This window comes from Galeopterus variegatus, unplaced genomic scaffold (genome assembly GCF_000696425.1).
Source record: "Galeopterus variegatus unplaced genomic scaffold, G_variegatus-3.0.2 Scaffold2803, whole genome shotgun sequence".
NCBI lineage: Eukaryota > Metazoa > Chordata > Mammalia > Dermoptera > Cynocephalidae > Galeopterus > Galeopterus variegatus.
In genome coordinates, this window is record NW_007728914.1 from 191,801 (window position 1) to 210,830 (window position 19,030).

At 34.8% G+C, this 19,030-nt stretch overlaps 1 protein-coding gene across 1 annotated transcript in view; it reads right to left on the minus strand.

The window, feature by feature from the left end:
* Positions 1 to 12,189: 12,189 nt before the first annotated feature.
* ZDHHC15 (zinc finger, DHHC-type containing 15) overlaps positions 12,190 to 19,030 on the minus strand; it is a gene marked incomplete at its 5' end in the record, with an annotated part of 61,233 nt that continues 54,392 nt past the window's right edge. Inside the window, one exon of the mRNA XM_008583032.1 lies at positions 12,190 to 12,377. The remainder of the gene's footprint in view (positions 12,378 to 19,030) is intronic.

A 19,030-nucleotide genomic window follows, 5' to 3' on the forward strand; every position in this document is an offset into this window, starting at 1 on the left:
CCTTATTAATTTTGTGTCTTTTAAAGAACCTAAGAAAATAAAGTAGAACCAGTAGATATTCACAGAATTTATTATATCAACCTTCTTATTTACCATTTCTGGGTTTTTTTCATTGTTTCATGTGGATTCGACATCATTTTTTACTTACCTCCTTTGAGCTATTATTGCCAAATATATTATATTTGTATATGTTATAGGACCAATAATACATTCATTATGTGTTATGCATTTTGTACAATGGCTTCTTAAATAAGAGAAGAAAGGAAAGAAATAAGCATTTATAAATTTATTTGTAATTGTTATAAATTATTGAAATTATATATAATTATAATTATATAGTATATAATGTTTATAATTATATGTTTATATTATATATAATTATAATAACCTTTATTTGCAATGTTTGTTATTTTGTGTGTGTAGGTTTGAATTACAGTCTGGGTCACTTTTTTTCACACCAAATAACTTTCATAGTTCTTATTAGGCATGTCTGCTATCAATATATTCTCTCATTTTTGTTTGTCCAGGAAAGTATTTCTTTTTTTCTATTGTGGTAAAATATGTATACATACAATTTGCCATTTTAACCATTTTAATAGTACAGCTCAGTGGTATAAATTACATTTACAACTGTGTGCAGCCATCACTACTATTTCCAAAACTTTTTCCACCCCAAAGTGAAACTCTATAACCATTAAGCATTAGCTCCCCATTGTCCCCTTCCCCCAGGCCCTGGTAACCTCTTATCTACTTTCAGTTTCTATGAATTTGCCTAGTCTGGGTATTTCATTTAAGTGGAATCATACAATATATATCTTTTCTTATGTCTGGCTTATTTCACCTAGCATAATGCTTTGAAGGTTCATTCATGTTGTAGCATATATCAGAACTTCATTCTTCCATGGTTGAATGATATTTCATTCTGTGTGTGTGTATGTTTTGTTTATTTATCTGTTGATGAACACTTGTGTTATTTCCACCATCTGGCTATTATGAATAAGGCTTCTATGAACACTGACATGCAAGCATATGTTTGAGTTCATGTTTACATTTCTTTTGGGTGTATATATAGGACTGAAATTGCTGAGTCATAAGGCAATTCCATATTTAGCTTTTTGAGTAATTGCCAAACTGTTCTACACAGCAGCTTCAACATTTTACACCCTCAACAGCAATATACGAGGGTTCCAATTTATTCACATCCTTTCTAACACTTGTAATTTTCTGGCATTTAAATTTTATATGTACAGATTGAGTATCCCTTACCCAAGATGCTTGGGACCAGAAGTGTTTTGGATTTGGGACTTTTTCAGGTTTGGGAATATCTTCAGAATATATATAAGTTTAACATACCTAATCCGAAAGTCTGAAATCCAAAATGCCCCAGTGAGCATTTCCTTTGAGCATCATGACAGCACTCAAAATTTTCAGATTGTAGAGCATTTTGGATATTATATTATATATCATATATATTATATATTTATTATAATATAGCCAGGTGTGAAGTGGATCTCGTTGCGGTTTTGATTTACATTTACCTGATGACTAATGATTTTGAGCATTTTTTATGTGTATATCTTCTTTGGCTGAAATATTTGTTCTAGTCCTTTGCCCTTTTTTTTTTTTATTGTGGCTGGCCTTCGCCACAAAATTTTTACATTGAGTTGTTTGTTTGCTGTTCAGCTGTAGGAGTTCTTCATATATTCTGAATATTAAACCCTTATCAGTTATATGATTTACAGATATTTTCTCTCATTTTATAGATTGCTTTTTCACTTTCTTGTTAATGTCCTTTGATGCCCAAAGGCTTTTAAATTTGATTAAATCCAAATTATATATTTTTTTGTTGTTGCTTGTACTTTTGGTATATCTAAGAATCTGTTGCCAAATCCAAGGTCATGACTATTTCCCCCTATGTTTTTCTTCTAAGAGTTGTGTGGTTGTAGTTTTATGTTTAGGTTTTTGATCCATTTTCAGTTAACTTTTGTAAATGGTGTAAGGTAAGGGTCCAACTTCATTTTTTAGTATGCGGATATCCAGTTGTACCAGCATCATCTGTTGAAGAGACTATTCTTGTCCCATCGAATGGACTTGGCACCCATGTGAAAAATCAATTGGCCATAGATATATGAATTTACTTCTGAACTCTCATTTCTATTGCATTGTCTGTATGTCTGTTCTTATGCCAGCAGCACACTTTTTTGATTACTGTAGCTTAGTAGTAAGGTTTGGTATCAAGAAATGTGAATCTTCTTAGTTTGTTCTACTTTTTCAGCATTATTTTGGCTATTTGGGGCCCCTTGCAATTCCATATGAATTTGACAATCAGCTTTTCCATGTATACAAAAATAGAAACTACACTGAATCTGTAAATTGCTTTGGGTAGTATTTGACATCCTAACAAAATTGTCTTTCTATCCATAAGCACTTGATGTCTCTCCATTTGTTTAGATTTTCTTTAATTTCTTTCAACAATGTTTTACAGTTTTCAGTGTATAAGTCTTTCATCTCCTTATTTAAATTTATTCCTAGGTATTTTATTCTTTTAGAAGCTATTATAAAAGGAATTACTCTCTTAATTTCCTTTTCAGATTGTTAATTACTGATTTATAGAAACAAAACTAATTTTTGTGTTTTGATCTTATGCCCTGTAACTTTGCTAAATTCATTTATTAGCGCTTATTGCTTTCTTATGGATTCCTTGGGGTATTTCCTATATAGGATCATATCTATGAATAGGGATAGTTTTACTTTCTTCTTTCCAATTTGGATGCTTTTATTTTGTCTAATTGCTATGATTAGAATTTCCAGTACAATGCTGAATAGCAGTGGTGAAAGCAGGAACACTTTTCTTGTGCCTAATCTTAGGAGAAAAACTTTCAGCCCTTTGCCATTGAGTGAGATGTTGTGGGTTTTTCATAATTGCTTTTTATCATGTTGAGCAAATTCCCTTCTATTCCTAACATTCTGAGTGTTTTTATCATGAATGGTGTTGGTGCACTGGTATTCTCAGCCTGCCTTGCCTGGGGTAGAACTTCTTCCCCATGGTTGTGGGCTGGTGGATGAAGAGTCCTGTAGTTTTAAGTCACTCTTGCCTAGGAAAGAGCTTCTGCTACATGGAACTGGCGGGGAGGGGGTGAGAAATGTTTGAGGCCTGCCACTTTAGGGCAGAGACCAGAGCCTTCACTAGTAACAGGTAGGGGAGAGAAAGCTCTGTGTTCTTGGCTGTACCCACTTGGTGTAGAGCTTGGATCATGCTGAGCTGGTGGGGGAGGGGGCAAATGGAGAGAGCAGGCTGTGTTTCAAATGCTATAGATTCTCACTTTGCAGTGAAATTTTGTAGATTTTTTTGAATCATTGTGTCTTCATTTGCTATATGCTCTTAGGATAATTTCGACAGACTTAAAATGGTTGTTTTAAAAACATTTTTACCAGTTATGGTTCTTTTGCTGAGAGAGTGTCTGTGGGGCTTCTCACACCACCATTCTGGAGTTAATCTCCTTTGGCCATTATTACTTCAAAATGTTTTTCTGCCCCCTCCCCATGAGGATTACAATTATACTTAGATTAAGCAGCTTGAGGATGTCCCACAGCTCACTGTTTGTTCTTTTTACTTGTCTTTTATCTTTTCTGCTTAATTTTAGATAGTTTATAAACTATCTAAACTTGCTATGTGATCAAGCCCACTAATCATTTTTCTGCCATGACTAATCATTTGTTTATATCATCCAGCATATTTTTCACCTCTGTCATTTTTTTAAACTCTAGAAGTTGTTTTTACCCTCATCTTTCTCCTTAACATGCTTATAGTTTCTTCTACCTTTTTGAATATAAGGGGCATAAGGAATAATTATTCGTAATAATGAATATGCTAATAGAAATAAATAAATTTTAAAAACATGGAATATAGATGTAACTTTTAATATTTTTTTCTGCACATTCTCTTATTTCTGTCATTTCTGGGTCTGATTTTACTGATTGATTTTTCTTTTCTTTATTGGTTATATTTTACCACTCCTTTCAATGCCTGGTCGTTTTTCATTGGGTGCCAGATATTTTGAATTTCACCTTGTTAGGTATGTGTGAGAAATGCCCTCACCTGTCCAATGCCAAAGGATGGACATGGAGACATGAGGTACAGCCAAGAGAGACTTTAATAATGGCCTTGTAAGTCCGGATGTCTGTCAATGGGACAGGCACACGGAAAAGGGCTTTAGCAAGCAATTTATTCCCTAGTATGCAAGTCCCTCTCCCTGCTTCCTCATTGGCTGAGTACTACAGGGCGCACAATCTTCCCAAATGATGCCTAAATTTATTACCCCCTTGCAAGGAATTCCTTTGTCTGCGGGCTCAGGATAAGCCTCTGAAAAAGGTCCACTTAAGACCTGTGAAAGGAGAAACACCAGGGAATGAAGAAAACAATGGGGGCTAGTAACTAATTACCATCTCAAGGAAAGCTCTATCTGTTTAAAGAAAACAAGAGGGGCTAGTAACTAATTACCATCTCAAGGAGAGCTCTATCTGTTCTGAGACCCTCCAGGAATGGGCTGGACCAGTCAGGCAACTTTTGGACTGGGCCTGAATCAGTTAAAACACCCTCAGATAAGTCATTTCTGAAAATGAATCACTTACATTATTTTCTTACAGTACTAGATATTTTTGTTACCATAAATATTCTTGAGTTTTGTTCAGGGATGCAATGAAGTTGTAAACAATTTGATCCTTATAAGAGGAGCTTTGCTGGGCAGGTCCAGAGCACCCTTTAGGAATAATTTTTCTTGCTACTCACCACATAAAACCCTTGTGAGTATTCTAGTCCATTATATATGTATTACTAGTTTTTTTTTCACTGTCTGAAGGCAAAGTGAACTGTTTCTGTCCCTGTACAAGATTCAGATATTGTTTCTTCTGCTCCTGGGTAGTTCTTTAGGGTCCCCACTTTGAGAACCACTGCCATGAAGTATTAATTTGTACACAATTAAAAGAGCTATTAAAACTTGAGGCATGCAATTTCCAAGATCCAATAAATGACAGGCAGCTTGAGAGTAAGAATGAGCATAATGCTTATAATAGAAAATTCTCTTTAAAAACCCATTTCTTACATTTAAAAACCAGTGTCAATGCCACTAAAAATAACACTGGCATGAGCTAAATATTCTAACAGCTGTCATCTTAAGGCTCTTTTAATTTGATGAGAAACATTTGGTCCCCTGTTGTCTGAAAAGAGGAGTTTCATATAGTACCTGCTGTGTACACAGCCCATCTCTTTGATATCCTTAGCAACAACCACACTGCTGCTTATCCAATTGCTCCAAAGCCTCAGGTAATGGGGTGGAGGATTACGAAAATAGTGATTCTGACAATATAATAAACTTAATAATAAACTTTGCATTAATTGGTAACTTGTAGCCCCCTTTGATAATGTAGCACAGGGTCACATACAAGTGCACTTATTTGATTTGATGATTTTATAAATATGGGACATAATTTAAGGTAGGAATTCTTAACTAGGGTACATGAATATATTTTAGAGCCTCTTGAAATCCTCTGAAATTGTAAGGTTACATGTGTGTGCGTGTTCAAGAATTTGCATGTATTTTAATATGGAGAGTGTCCATAGATTTTTTTTTAGATTCTGAAAGGGGTGCATGACCAAAGTAAGGTTTAAGGCAACCTCAAATGACTTGAAACACTGTCCTTTTCTTCCTCCCTTCCTTCTACTCCCCATCTTTCTTATCAACTGTGTTCGCAAAGATGATAGCTTATGGCAGTGAGAATTATCCTGAAGAAGTAGCTTCTTCTAGTAGAAAAGCTAGATTGAATGGCACTGGAATGTCTCCATATAATATATACATTTTTAAACTTATCAACTAGGACTGTAATGTCTACAGAAAACAGTCATATGAATGCAAAGGTGTTTCTAATGACTTTGGCTGAATTGAGGTTGTCCAAAACTTTCCAGTGAATAAAAAATAGAAAACTTTGTAAGTTTATTACAAATGAATGTATTTAAAAATAATATTTAGAAATAGGTGCTCCAGGTGGTTCTGTTAAGATAATCAGACCAAAGAAGTGGTAGAAATGCAAATCTGAAGTTGTCTCTGGATCACTCAGCAAATAGGATAGACATAGAAGAGGTAAATTAATTTTACCCTCAACAAAACTGCAATTTTTATAGGTCAAAAATATGTAGATAGAAAATAGAAGGTCTCAAGTTTAAGGGAAATGACAATGAAGGGGAAAAGGGGTTTAAAATGTAAATGTTTTCTATCTCATCTTGGCATATTTCCCATTATCCTCTTTGATTTTTTTTATGTCTCACAGGACCCTCAGCTCTTAGAACCCTGTAGCCCTGCCACACACAAACTCTGATTCAGAAGCAACTTCAGATTTGCATTTGTATTGGGTCCCTCTGAATCACATTACTCTAATGTATGCTTTCTAATTGTTCAGGGTAATTTATGTATGGTATAACAGTGGATTGGTGAGTATAACTTTATGATAATTTTTGACTAATTGGTAACCTACATTCTTTAATGTTCCAATAGAAAAACTTTTGCCTTTCATACAGTGAATTGTGTTTTATTTTCATTGAAATTCTAAATGCTACAGCTGGATTTTTAGTTTGCCAACACTGTCAGGATCTGAGTCTGAGACTGAGCTAATTTGCAAAATTGATTTGAGTTCTTCAGTTTAGGTTTATGAGGAAAATTTCTTTCAAAACCATAAACATATTCAAATACTTTGTTTTAAAAAAAGTTTGCTTAAGATGTACTTTTTGCTGTCATAAATGTTCCACTCCCCTAAATTGGAAGTCTAAACTTTGAAACATTATGCTACTGTGTGAAAATGAATATTTTAATATTCAAAGAGAAACTGACTTGTTTTTTAATGTCATTGCATAGGGTGAGAAAATTAGATTTGAAAATCTTGTTGCTTGTAACATGAAGAAAACGCATGTCAATATGTTTGCACATTGCTGTACAAAGCATTATATGTATATCTTTATTTATATTTATAAGTTAAAGTTTCCTTTTAAATATCTATGCCTTAAATTTCCTTGGTAACTTTTACTCAAAAAAGATTCTTTTATAAAGGTTTCCTCTTTTATGCCTTTTTTTAATCTAGAAAGAAATTAGTTGTCCTTTGTTTCTAATCTGATATAAATTTTTTACATTGTGTTTGTGATGCAAATTCAAGCTGTTTGTAGCTGATGCATTGGAAAAAATGAAATGGGATTTTCAGCAGAGATATTTGAGGTCTTTACTTAGTACAAAGTACCAGTTTTTATAAGCTTAACTGGAATAAAAGACTTTTTTCTGGCTTTGTGTTAAGCCTGATCTCTATGGGTTGGGCCTCTCCTAAGTGATGCAAGTTCTCCATTATTATTTAGTCACACAGTCAGCAATGACTGTTCCAAACTTCAGCTTTCAATGCTCTGCATTTTCAATGACTTCTGCCTTCCTCGTTGGTGAATTGGGGGCTTTCTCCCTTCTGTCTGAAAAGGATTTTTTGTGCAAATGGTGCATCTATTGAGGGAAACCTTATTTGGGGCTTACCTAATGAGAGTCTCCTCAAATATTTCTCTGAGGCTAATGTACGATTTAGGAGCAAGTTGGCTACTATGTTCTTCTTTCAGGACCACTGTATTCTCTTTTTCAGGTGACACGTATCTGGAGAATAATAAACATAGCCTTCAGTATAAGAAAAAGCAAACCAGAGTTCAAATCACCCTTAGGCACATAAGACAAGTTCTTTCTTTTTCTTTTTGCTTAACACAATGGCAGAGTGAAAGGCAAAAGATGTGAAGCTGAGTAGAGACTGAATATGATTAAGTGCCATTAGACTGGTCAGCTTTGTATCTAAAAGCCATTGCTGCTAATTTCCCAACTCATATTCATGTAGGAACATCGGAGAGGAATGCTGAACACATGGGGGGTGGTGTTCAGAAGATATGTTACAGAGGAGTCTACATATCACACATACCAATCAACTTGGAAGTGAATAAACTCCACTATAACCCCATGAAATGAGATGTATAGAAACTTCCATCACAGTGGTCTGAAACTTTAGGCTTTGCCAACATTGTTTGGCAAAACCATATAATAGAAAAGAAACGATTTTATGCATATACTTTTAATAAAGGACATAGGAAGATAAAGCTGGCCAGCATTTGTCAGTATTTCTGCAGCAAGACACATGGTTTTAAGAATACCATATACAATCACTTTGAGCAGATTGGTGGAAAAAATGACTTGTAGCAAATTGGTAACTTGAGCTTAACTGCTGAGGTCCCCAGTGTCTTTCTTTTTCTGGTTCTCCAGTACAGTTTATATGTAACCAAGACCGACCCAGTCCCAGCTTTCCTGCTGTGTTCCTTTGCTGATTTAGCCAGCAGGGTGAAAGCAATTATTCCTGGAATGCATCTTGTCATTTTTTTTCTTTAACTGTCATGCCATACTAAGAATCTATTTCCTGATGTACGCAATTCATTGTTTGTTTTAACTCATTCTGCTGATGACCATGTTCCAGGCTGTTCCAAAGAACACTTTTAATGGTTCTGAGCACTGTGTAGGACACAGCCCTACCCCTTTTGGTGAAGTAAACAGTCATGGATTGCATGCTATTAGGAGCCACCCATTCATTATTATATTACATACCACCCACATGCAAAAGGTTACAACTCGATATGGTACATTACAACATGGTTAAATGCAGATGTACTATACCTCATCAACCGTTTCCTACTGATTTGATGGATCTCATGAATTTTTTAAAAACATGGGACTTGTGAAAGGGTCTGATGATCTTATCAGATGCCCTCTGTGCCTCTGCACAGATCATGTCTTTTACACCAACTGAGTCTCTTAGCCACTCTGAGAGCAGAGGTTCTCTAATGTATAAGTGGAATGTTCTTTTTTTTCTTGAAAGGAGAGGACAGAGAATCATTCCATTAAAGTATTTGCTCCTGATGACCAAGCAGCCTGCTTTGGGGAAGTGTTTGTATATGTGCGTGTGCATGTACATGTGCACACATGTATGTAGATTGTAGATATGTGTGATGAGAGGTGAAAGGGGTAGGCTTTGAATGACTGTTACATTCCTGTGGATTTGGGCCTTGTTAAATTTCAGGTGCACATTACAATAATGTATATTCAATATTCTTAAAACATACCTGCTAGAATTGTGCTTAAATCTCCATTAACTTCAATGTCTACACTTTGTGCAATGGGGAAGCACGTTCTTTTCCCTGGCAAAGACAGCCCTGAAATTGGGCTATATGGGTGCCAAAGGAGATCATGGCACTAGCTGATGCCACATAGTCTGAAAAATATGTCATATGGGGCATGTGGGGGAAAGAGGTGAATTTTGCATTTCTATTTCATAGAAAATAAGAGTTGTATAAATTGCACATTTTAAATTTTGGAGAAAGTGGGGCTCTTTTAGAATGTGATGCTGTTCTAATTGCTTTCAATATTCTAAGCTGCTAATTAGTAATTCCAGTACTGGGAAGCCAAGTAGCTCTGACAGCATACAGGACACGGTAACTGTGAGCTCTGCGCAAGGCAGCTATGTACTTTTGGAGGGCATTTCAACCTTTTGCCCTTAATTTTTCCAGTTGTACCATGGGGAAAATAATTTTTTTCTTTTCTTCTTCTTTTTGGCGGCTGGCTGGTACAGGGATCCGAACCCTTGACCTTGGTGTTATGACACACGGTGGTCTAACCAACTGAGCTAACCAGCCAGCCTGAAGGAAAATAATTTCTGTTCTGTCTCTTTCCAAGGACATTGTTAGAACAAATAGAATAACATAGTACTCTAAGCTCAACAATGTACATGGAAGAAAGAATGGAGCAACTAGTTTGCTTAGAAATACTGGTATGGTTAAACTTTTCATTCCAGTCCTGCAATTAAAGATGTAAGAGCACTAGGGAGTTACATAGCCCCTTTCAGCTGTAGGATCCTAACAGTGAGTTTCTTCATTTTGCAAATGGGGAAGATGAGTAGCAAAGATTGGGGAATGAGACCCCACAGAGGTTATTGAACAGGGCTCCAAGGAAAAGGAAGCAAAGGAGCCAGATCAGGGTATGGTAATTATTAGACAAACTTCTCTGAATTCTTGATCGATAATCAACCAGTTGGATGCCTATGTACAGTAGCAAATACTCAAATGATCCGTGGATAGGGATATTATCAGAGTCTATAAACTAGAGGGATCAAGGTGCTAAGATAGGAATAGGGTTTCTTTTTTTCTCCAAACCCCTGATTTATTTGGCCTTCTGAAGACAGTGTAAGTGTGTAAGATATTAAACAATCAGCTTTGCATCATAGCTGTCCTGAGCTTTATCCTTCCAATGCTTCCCTGTAGTTTCCTGATACTGTCTTTTGTGACCTGATTTCTGTGAGAACTGAGTGCTGATATATTCCATGCATCAAAGAAGTTCTTGATGCCTTCCTGACTTTGAATCATAGTTAGCAGCTGCTCTGCTTAAACTCTTGGCAGAAGATGATAGATGTGAAAGGGGAAGATTGCTTTGAGGCCCACTGGCTGTGGAGTAAGTAATGGCCCTACATTTAGAGAAAGGTCCATTTCTAAAAGAACAGAAGGCAAGGCTTGTCCATCATAAGACCATGTAGACAGTCAAATAAGCTTTCAAGAGAACCTTAAACAAGAGAATGTTTTAGAGAGAGAGTGGAATGGGAAGCATTTTTCCATTAGTACATATAAAATTTCATCATGAAACCCAGCGTGCATAGTCTTCCAGGCTGCTTCTTAGCTTCTGAGTGTGAGAAACAGTCCCTGACCCTAATAGATTTAGTCATGTCTAGTATTCTGTCATAGAAATGCTGACCACAATCCATTTAATATATGCTAAAAGTTTCACCTCAGTCAAAATTACCTAGTGGGTCCAAATGAACAGGTTTTGTTGTTGCTCTAAGTAGCTGGAGCAACACCTTCTCAGTGCCACTGGAGCAATACTGAATTGTTTGTGGCAGGCACCTCTTTTTTTACTCAGAAAGATTTCAGGAGGATAATTTAGTAGACATAACTATCCCTCTAGGAGCTTAATTCCTTGATTTCTGTAAGATGCCTCTAACTCCCACTGATCTCTGTAAGATTTGGGGCTTTTATTGTCAACAGCTGAGCACTAGAGCACTGGCTGAAAAATGAAAAAATATCAGTACTCCTAGGTATTATTATTATAAAGAAGCAGCATTATTGTCCATATTCATTGATTCAGGCACTAGGACTGAAAGAAAGAAAGGCTGATTATAAATAAATGGGGAAATGGATGTAAACCATCTTAATGGCTGAGCGACCACTGAAGCTAAAGAAAGAAAGGATTGGCACATTATTTTTCGGTTATCACTGTACCTGAACCCCTGTGTGAAAACACAGCATCTTTAGTACTAATCCTCAGGGTAATGTCATCTGTGAAATTTTACCACTATGGACAGTATTGTAATTAAACCTGAAAATCAAAATGACCCTTAAAGTCCTTAACAAAACCTATGGTCCATAACTTAGGCTCATAGTTTTTCTTTCATCATAAAGGTAATGTATAGAGGCTAAAATAAAGCTAGGTAACAGAGAAATGAATAAAAGTAATTAAAGAATTTTACCACAGTCTGGCATTAAAAGTCCTTAAAACACTCATTGTTATGTTTAATAAAGAAGGCTGATCTTCTCTATTAGCTGTGGTGCTTCCAGGAACCTCTGTGACAGAGAATAGGCTCTACACTATTGTTAAGTTCCCAATTTGAGGACCTTGGTCACAGTGTATTGAATCTCCCTCTCAAATTTTAGATACCTCATACAGGGATGGTTCAAAGTTCAACAAATATTTAAATTGCTCTTTAGGGGAAAAGTATGATTAAATAAAAGCCTCCAAATTTTTTAACCTTGATTTTCATGACACCATAGCAGAATTTTGTATAGATATGCTGCACATATACATGTTTATAAATGCACGTGCATGCAAGCAGCAAATGGAGTCTGATTCCCCTCAATACCAAAAAAGACCCTAAGATGTGATTAATAGTCTTCTGTAGGAATTAAAGACTCTAAGGAAGTCTTCTGAATTCCCTTTTACCTGACAAGATGAATGAAAGATACATATTTTTACATTTAGACTTTCATGGATTGGGGGAGGGGAAATGAAGAAAGAAGGGGAAACTGATCTGAATTAATTGCTACCAAATTGGAGTTCAGTCAGTAAATTAAGTAACTTGTAAAATCCTGAAACATCTGCACAGCAAGTATTTGATGGGATGTTTTCAATTGTGAAGCTTTTAATCCAACATGGTGGCTTATTTTGAAGGTTAGAATGGTTCCCAACATTGAACTTTCTAAGCTTCATGGGAAATGGTGGGTCCTAGAAATGAAAAGAAAAAATTCACAGGTTAGCTGAACAACTGTAAGTATTTACATGCTAACACTCATTTGACAATAATATGCAACCATTAAAATGTTGTTTATGAAGAGTATGGGTAAGCATTGAAATATGTTAAATAAAAAAGGCAGGATGCAAAATTATATATACAATGTTATAGTTATTTTTAACCCAAAAATTGTATTTGGAACAAAACACTAAACTGTTGAAAGTGGTGGATTCATGGGTAATTTTCATTTTCTCTACTTTCTACCTGTATTTTCCACATTTTCTTTATTAAATATATAATTTGATAATTCAAAAATATTTATTTTTTAAATCCACATGGAAATAACATGAGCTTTGAAATTGGGCAATTCTGAATTTGAATTATAGTGTTGCCTCTTGCTATCTCCATGACTCTAGGGAAATAATGTCAATAGACCTTACTTTCCTCATCTGTAAAATAGGCATAATAAGATCTACCTAAAGCAATATTTGGCACAGAGTAGGCCCTCACATAGCTATTATTAGTATAAGCTTTCTGGAAACAATTTGGCCATACACATTGAGTCTTTAAGAAGTTCGTTTCAGTAATTTTGCTTGTAGGATTCTATTCTATGGAAATAATTATGAATGAGGAAAAGATTTATGTTCAATGATATTATACATGGCCTTATTCATAATCATGAAAAATTGGATAAAATCTTAATGTTGGACAGTAGAGAAATGGTTAAACAACAGTACCTTGATATAACAGGAATTTACTTTTTGTACTAATGAAAAAAGCAGAATTCGAGAACACAATAAGGTCTCAATGTTTAAGAAATATATTCATAGAAAATATTGGAAAGGTTATAACAAAATGTTAACAAGAGTTCTCTTTAGGTGGTGGGATTATGGGTGATTTAATTTTCTTCATAGTTTTTTCTCTTTTCTATTATGAGTATGCTCAATACACCTTTAAAATTAATTCTAATATTAATATGTATTATTATTTTCTGATTATAAAAGCAATGCTTGTTCATCATAGAATACTTAGAAAATTTAGAAAGGGGTAGGAAAAATAATGACGTATAATCTGAGACAGTTTTCTATCTCCCCCTCCTCATTTATTTATTCAAGAAATATTTATTGAATACTTACCATGAGACAGGCACTGTACTAAAATGTGAACAAGACATAGTTATTGCCCTCAAGGAGCTTACAATCTAGTGTGGGAGACAGACAGTAGACCATTACAACACAGAATAAAAGTCTCTTGTAACAATATTATGATAGCACCCAGAAGGGACATATAGCTCAGCTGTGGGGGTCAATCAGTGGTACCCTGAATAAGTGATGTGGAAGCTGAAACCTGGAGAATAAATATTAATTAGCCAGCTGAATGGGGCTGGGGTGGAGAAGGTGGGGGTGGCTGAGGAAGCATCCCAGTCATGGGAAACAGCAGGGGCATGTTTGAGGGACTGCAGTAGAATGTGGTTCAAGCACAGAGTGTGGAGATAGTACTGGTGGATAGGAAGCTTCAGAGTTGAAAATCATGAGAGAGTAGCCTGGAGAGATGAGCAGGGGCCAGATCATGAAAGGGCTTGTTAACTGTGTTAAGGAGTTCAGACTATTCCGAGGTCAGTGGAGGAGCCATGAACGAATTTGAGTTTTTCATCATTCTAGTTGGAGTATGGAGAATGGACTGGAAGAGGGACAAGATTGGAGGCAGGGAGACCAGGTAAGAGACTTTGCAGTAATATGGATGACACGTGATCTAGGGGTTATGGTAATTAGAATAAAGTGCACAGCTTTCCCCTGGATATGTAGATATGTAGGAATTATAGTTACAACCAATGCACCTTGGTGATTAATTAGATGAGGGTGAGGGAGAAGGAGAGAGAGCAAAACAGTACATGGGGTTTTTTTGGGGGGGACTGAAGCTGAAAGTCACCTGGTCATTCAGGTCTGGAGCTTAGGAAAGAGTTCTGGGCTGGAGACACATGTTCAGTAGTTATCAGCATATATATGGTCTTTAGCCAATAAGTGGATAGAGTCCCTAAGGAATAAGTAGGATGATGGTTGGGAGAAAACCTAGCAAAGTTTGGGAAGACACTTTAAGAGACTTCTGGTGGTAGAGGGGAGGAAAGAAGGGTATATGAAGTTTGAGAGAAACATGAGAGAAGGATTTTTTTTGCTTTAATTTTTTAATCTTAAAATTTAAATACATTAAAATTGATTTTGCTTGGCGTACAGCTTTTACACATGCATAGAATTTTGTATCTGTTACCACAGGACCTTCCCTGACTCCTAACCCTGGCAACCACTGATGTTTTTCTGTCCCTATATTTTTGCCTTTTCCAAAATGTCATGGAAATGTAATCATACAGTATGTAGCCTTTTGAGACTGTTTTTTTTCACTTACCATAATGCATTCAAGATTCATCTATGTTGTTGTATCAATAATTCATTCTTTTTTATTGTTGAGAAGTATAGTTTGTTTACTCATTCACACATTGAAGGATATTTGTTTTGTTTTCCAGTCTTGTGCTATTATGAATAGAGGTGCTATAAACATTCATATACAAATTTTTGTGTGAACACAGGTTTTCCTTTCTCTAAGGGAAATATTCAATAGTGGGATTACTGGGTCACATGGTGTTTGTTTAACTTTACAAGAAACTGCCAAACTGTTTTTCAGAGTGGATTTACTATTTTGCATCCCCAGCAGAAATGTATGAGTTTTGATTTTTCTGCATCCTTATCAGCACTTGGTATCATCACAATATTTACTTATTTTTTATTTTACCCATTCCAGTATGGGCAATCTCCTTGTGGCTTTAACTTGCATTTTCCTAATGGCTAGTGATGCTGAGCATCTTTTCTTGTGCTAAATTGTCATTTGCATTTCTTCTTTGATTAAATGTGCATTTATACCTTTGCTACTTTTTTGTTCTGTTGGGGTTTTTTTCTTATTTTTGAGATTTTAGAGCACTTTTCATACTAAGGATATTTTCTTCCAGTCAGTGGCTTGTTTTTTAATTTTCTTAACAGTGTTCTTTGCAGAGGAAACATTTTTAATTTTTTTGATGCCCAATTTGTATTTTTTTCTTTTGTGTATCTTATTTTTGATGACATATTTAAGAACTCTTTTCCTAACTCAAGGTGATGAAGATTTTCTCCTATGTTTTCTTCTAAGAGTTTTACAGTTTTACAGTTTACATTTAGGTCTATGATCCATTTTAAGTTCATTTTTTAAAAATTAAAAAACAATTTATCAATACACAATGTAGTTGATTTTCTTGGCCCTTTACTGATTCCTCCCTTCCCTGCCCCCCGCCTTTCCCACTCCCATCAATATCATATCTTCACTTATCTTAACAGTTAAAGAATTATTGTGATGGTTGTGTCTGTTTTCTCCCATTTGTTTGTTTGCTTGTTTGTTTATTTATTTATATTAGCTCCCACATATAAATGAGAACATGCAGTATTTCTCTTTCTGTGCCTGGCTTTTACCTCTTGCCATATACCAAAATCAACTCAAAATGGATTAAAGAATTAAATGTATGTCCTGAAACTATAAAACTCCTAAAAGAAAAAATAGAGGAAAAACTTCAGGAAGTAAGATTGGAAATAGACTTTATCAATATAACCCCCAAAGCACAGGAAACCAAAGGAAAAATAAACAAATGGGATTATATTAAACTAAAAAGCTCTGCACAGCAAAAGAAACAATTAACAGAGTGAAAAGACAACCAACAGAGTGGGATTAAATATTTGCAAAATATACATCTGACAAAGGATTAATATCTGGAATATACAAGGAACTCAAACAGCTTAACAGCAAAAAACCCCAAGTAACCCAATTAAAAAATGGGCAAAGAAGCTGAATAGGCATTTCTCAAAGGAAGATATACAAATGGCCAACAGACAAATGAAAAAATGCTCAACATCACTCAGCATTTGAGACATGTAAATCAAAACCACATTGAGATATCATTTTGCTCCAGTTAGGCTGGCTAATATCCCAAAGACTGAGAATAATAAATGCTAGCAAGGATGCGGAGAAAAAGGAACACTCCTACACTGTCGGTGGGACTGTAAAATGGTGTAGCCATTATGGAAAATGGTATGGAGTTTCTTTAAAGAACTACAGATAGATCTGCCACATGACCCATCTATCCCACTGCTGGGTATATACCCAAAGGAATGGAAATCATCACATCAAAGGGATATCTGTACTCCCATGTTTATTGCAGCTCTATGTACAATAGCCAAGAGTTGGAACCAGCCTAAATGCCCATCACTAGATAAATGGATAAGGAAAATGTGGTATATCTACACAATGGAATATTACCCTGCTGTACAAATGAATGAAATACTATGATTCACAGCAACCTGGATGAACTTAGAGAAGCTTATGTTACATTCATTTTTGTATATGTTGTGAGGTGTATATGGTGTGAGGATGTCCTGTTGTCCCAGCACCATTTGTTGAAATGACTGTATGTTCTCTATTGAATTGTCATTACTCCTTTGTAGAGAAATCATTTAACCACTTTATGTGGGTCTATTTCTGTATTTTCTTATTTTATTTTTTATCCTATTCCATTACTTTATGAGTCAACCCTTTTGCCAATACCACACTGCCTGGAGTACTATGGCTTTATAGTATGTCTTAAAATTGGATAGTTTGAGTCCTCCAACTTTGTTTTTCTTATTCAGAATTGTTTTGGCTATTCTAGATCTTTACTTTTCCACATAAATTTTAGAATCAGCTTATATTTTAGAATCAGCCTATATCTACCAAAAAATCCTGGTGGAATTTTAGTTGGGATTGCATTAAATCTGAATATCAATTTGGAGAGAATTGATATCTTAACTACATTGAGTCTTCTCACCCATGAACATGGTATGTCTCTCCATTAATTTAGGTATTCTTTAGCCTCTTTCATCAGTGTTTTGTAGGTTCAACATGTGTAACAAATATGTATATGATTTGTTAGATTTATACCTAGCTACTTAATTTTTTGAAGTTATTATAAATGGTATTGTGTTTTTAATTTTGGGTTCCCAAATGTGCATTGCTATTCATCAGTAAATGGACACTTGGGTTATCTCCATTTTTGGCTACTATGAATAATGCTATGAACATTCATGTATAAGTTCTTGGGTGGACATATGTTTTTGGTATTTTTGGTTATATACCTAGGAGTAGAATTGCTTGGTCATATGGTAATTCTATTTTTAACATTTTGAGAAACTGCTAAACCATTTTCCAAAGTGACTGCACCATTTTACATTCTTACCAGCAATGTATGAAGGTTCTGATTTCTCCACATCCTCACCAACACTAATATTATACATCTTTTGGATTATAGCTAGTCTAGTGGATATTAAGTGGCCTCTCATTGCGGTTTTGATTTGCACTTCTCTAATGGCTAATTATGTTGAGCATCTTTTCATGTGTTTATTGGTCATTTGTGTATTTTCTTTGGAGATATGTCCATTCAGATCCTTTGCCCATTAAAAAAATTTGGTTGTTTTTCTTTTTCTTATTGAATTGTGAAACTTCTTTATATATTAACATATAAATCTCTTATTAGATATTTGATTTACAAATATTTTCTCCCCAAAGACCACATATTATATGATCCCATTTATATGAAATGTCCAGAATAGGCAGATCTATAGCAACAGAAAATAGATTAGTGGTTTCCTAGGAGTGGGAGTGGGATGAATTGTTAATGACTGCTAATGTGCATGGGGTTTCTTTTTGGGGTAGTGAAAATGCCTTAAAATTGATTTTGGTGATGGTTGTACAACTTTGTGACTATACTAAAAACCACTGATTTGTACAGTTTAAGTGGTCAAATTATATGGTATGTAAATTGTATCTTAGTAAAACTGATTAAAAATGTACTTTTACATTTAAACTGCACTCATACAGCTTTTTCACATAACCCTATTAATTATTCTTGGACATTATTATTTTCAATGATTGCACAATATTTTATAATGCTGTATCAATTTATTTCACCATTTATTGCTAGATATTTAGTTTTGATTCAAATTTTATGCTATTATAATAAATTGATGACAAATAGTTGTACAGATCTCTATTTCATTAAAATTCATTCCTAAAATGGAGTCATTGCTAGATAAAATTATATGAATATTTTAAGGTTTTCATACATGTTGCCAAATTGCCTTTGAGAAATTATCTACAAATTTAAACTTACATCAGGAATGTATAAGAAAACCTGTTTCAACATGTCCTTGCCAACACTAGGTACTACAATTTGTAAAAATTGGCTGATTTAATAGACAAAATTGGAATTTTAGGTTATTTTAATTTGTATTTCTTTATAGTGAAGTTGAATAATTTTCATGTTTATTCTTCACTTTAATTTTTATTTTGCTGATTGATTGTTCACATCTTTTGCCCATTTTCTAACTGCTGTGTTTTTCCTTTGCTTACTGATTTTCGAGAGCTTTGTAAATCAAGGATGTTAAATTTTTTGTGTTGTATATTTTGCAAATGTTTTTCCAAGTTTGCCTTTTAATTTCGAAGAAAATATCAATGCATTTTTTGTGTAAATATTATGGCAATAATTACTTTTTTATATACAAATATTTGAGACAAAATAAAAAATGTTGGAAGGCAGCCC